Raw genomic sequence first — 2,500 nt, 5'->3', positions numbered from 1 at the left:
ATGGATGTTCCCTGCTTCCACTTCCTTGCACTTTCTGTGTTTCCACAACTTTAACGTTTCCGAGCTGCAAGACGATATCCGTTTCAAATCAGATTCGAGTCCGTCTTTAAAGGTAGCTCATAGGCTGATGTCGATTATTTACCTATTGAATTAGTCAGTTGATACAAGATAAATAATAATAATAATAATAATGCCCAAAAACAACAAAAATGAACTGAATCTTCGTTTAAATGCATTGTTATTTAAGTCCATTTGAAGGTGTAAACCTCCGGTTAAGCAACTAATGTCCGAGTCCGAAAATGCCTGAATTACAAATTTGAATAATGTATGAAGGCAGTTTATCTATATAAGTTTTAATAAGTACACTTTAATTACTAATTTTACACGGCACATAAACGTAAACGTCTGTACATCGGAAACGGTGAAGAGAGAAGCGAATATAAGTCTTAAATTTACACACACTTGTGTCTACGGCCATACCACGTTGAAAGCACCGGTTCTCGTCCGATCACCGAAGTTAAGCAACGTCGGGCCCGGTTAGTACTTGGATGGGTGACCGCCTGGGAATACCGGGTGCTGTAGACTCTAATTTTTTTTTTTTCTTTTATAACTAAAAACAGTTGAAGTTTTTCTTTCTTTCTTTTATTGTAACTAAATTTACTTTATTCAATATAAATAATAAATAGAGCAATTTCTCGACTTTCATTTTCTCTTTTTCCTTAACTTTCTTCAATAATTCGGATCCTAAAAAAATCAAGTATAGGACCTGAATATAGCAAATGTTGCTTTGCACTTCTCTGCTCTTGGTTTCGATCCTTACTACTGGAATATGCGATCATAGATGACCAGTATTTCTTATTAACAAATTCGGTTCAATTTATCCAGTTTCCTCTACTTTTACTACCACAACAAGCTGCCTCCTTTCACGTCGAAATACTTCCTTCAAGTTTCTTCTCATATATTCCTGGTGTAGTCTCTAGCGCAGAGTTGCAAAATATGCGATCAATGTCTTTCATTTTGGGTACTTATTTGTGGTATTTCTTATTCACTAATTGATTGATAAATATGGAATGTATGAATTGTGAGAATTTTTTATATTAATTTATTGATTGATTGATTTCTTTTACAGCAGGGCCTCAGTCTGCCAGTGGGAAAATTGGCATCCTGTAGCGAATACTGTAAATATGGGCCATTGGCTAAATAAATTGGGTTATAAAATTCTGTTTTGATTACAGTAAGTTTAGATAGATATTCCATGCTTCCACTTTCTGTATTTCCACAACGTTAACTTCTACAAGTTGCAAGAAGAGATCCTTTGCAAATCTCATAAGACCCTATTTTTAAAGTTAGCTTATAGGCCGGTGTCGCTTATTTTAACCAAATGATAGGACAGAAAGAGGAATAATAATAATAATAATAACAACAACAATAATGTCCTGAATCTGCATTTTAAGTCAATTTCAACATGGAATTCTCCCCTTATCTGGGTCAGAAAATGGATGAGTGACAAATATGAGTATCTGAGGCCAGTTTTGCTTCTTTTGGATTAGAACTTTGAATCAGTATACACTTTAGTTACTAATATTATACTGCACACAAACATTTGTACATCGGAAACGTTGAAGAGATGTGTGACTAATCAGCCCAAGAGTCTTGAAAACGCATCAAGACAACAAATTATGTTTTACAGTCGAAATGTTGTTCTCACTAGAACTGAAATCATTTAATTTCTACTTAAATGCCCGAAAAATTTACAATTAAAACTACAATAAATGTTTTATACCTAGTCCCGCACAGTGACGTTTATCTGATTCCCTGTACTCACCGAGAGCATTCTGTGTCATATGGATGCATATCAAATGAAGTGAAAAGTAATGGAATACTCGCTTTTTTATTTATCCCTATGCATCGTGGTGCCCACACCATGATGAGACGCTGTTTCAATAAACCTTTTTATATATGTTCTTTACTGTTCTTCCTTTTTCTTCTTGCTTTATCATACTGACACACGAGAGAGAGAGAGAGAGAGAGAGAGAGTATGCAACAAAGTTCGCATAACTTTATCAGCTATTAACATTAATTGTACTTCTGTGTAATTTTATTTTTAACGCGTTATCCTATAACGATTGCAAACAAGGGCAAAAACTCTACTGATCTTACTCGATAATTATACCATACTGAATTAATAAGTTTATCTCGTAAAAACGGATCATATATATATCCTGGGTGGCTGAGGGTGTTTTAAGATATGTGTGTGTCTTTTGTGATATATATATATATATATATATATATATATATATATATATATATATATATATATATATATATATATACGTTTGTGTGTGTACATACATACATACATATGTGTATTATTTACATATAGTCTTGGATAATTTTAATTATTGGGATATGGATTTTAGATATCAACAGATACAAAGGAAACAAACGTTTCAATACATATAATGACATTTTCTTAAATTCTACATTGTATCATATTGAC

The 2,500-nt window shown here is 33.0% G+C and overlaps 1 non-coding gene across 1 annotated transcript; it reads left to right on the top strand.

The window, feature by feature from the left end:
- Nucleotides 1-466: 466 nt before the first annotated feature.
- LOC149788232 (5S ribosomal RNA) lies at nucleotides 467-585 on the top strand. Its single transcript, XR_016424522.1, has one exon. It is a non-coding gene; the product is annotated as a 5S ribosomal RNA (ribosomal RNA).
- The last annotated feature ends 1,915 nt before the right edge of the window (nucleotides 586-2,500 follow it).

Source organism: Sinohyriopsis cumingii, chromosome 11 (assembly GCF_028554795.1).
Source record: "Sinohyriopsis cumingii isolate HCF-2022 chromosome 11, ASM2855479v2, whole genome shotgun sequence".
Lineage (NCBI taxonomy): Eukaryota > Metazoa > Mollusca > Bivalvia > Unionida > Unionidae > Sinohyriopsis > Sinohyriopsis cumingii.
This window is presented reverse-complemented; position numbering and strand designations above follow the sequence as displayed.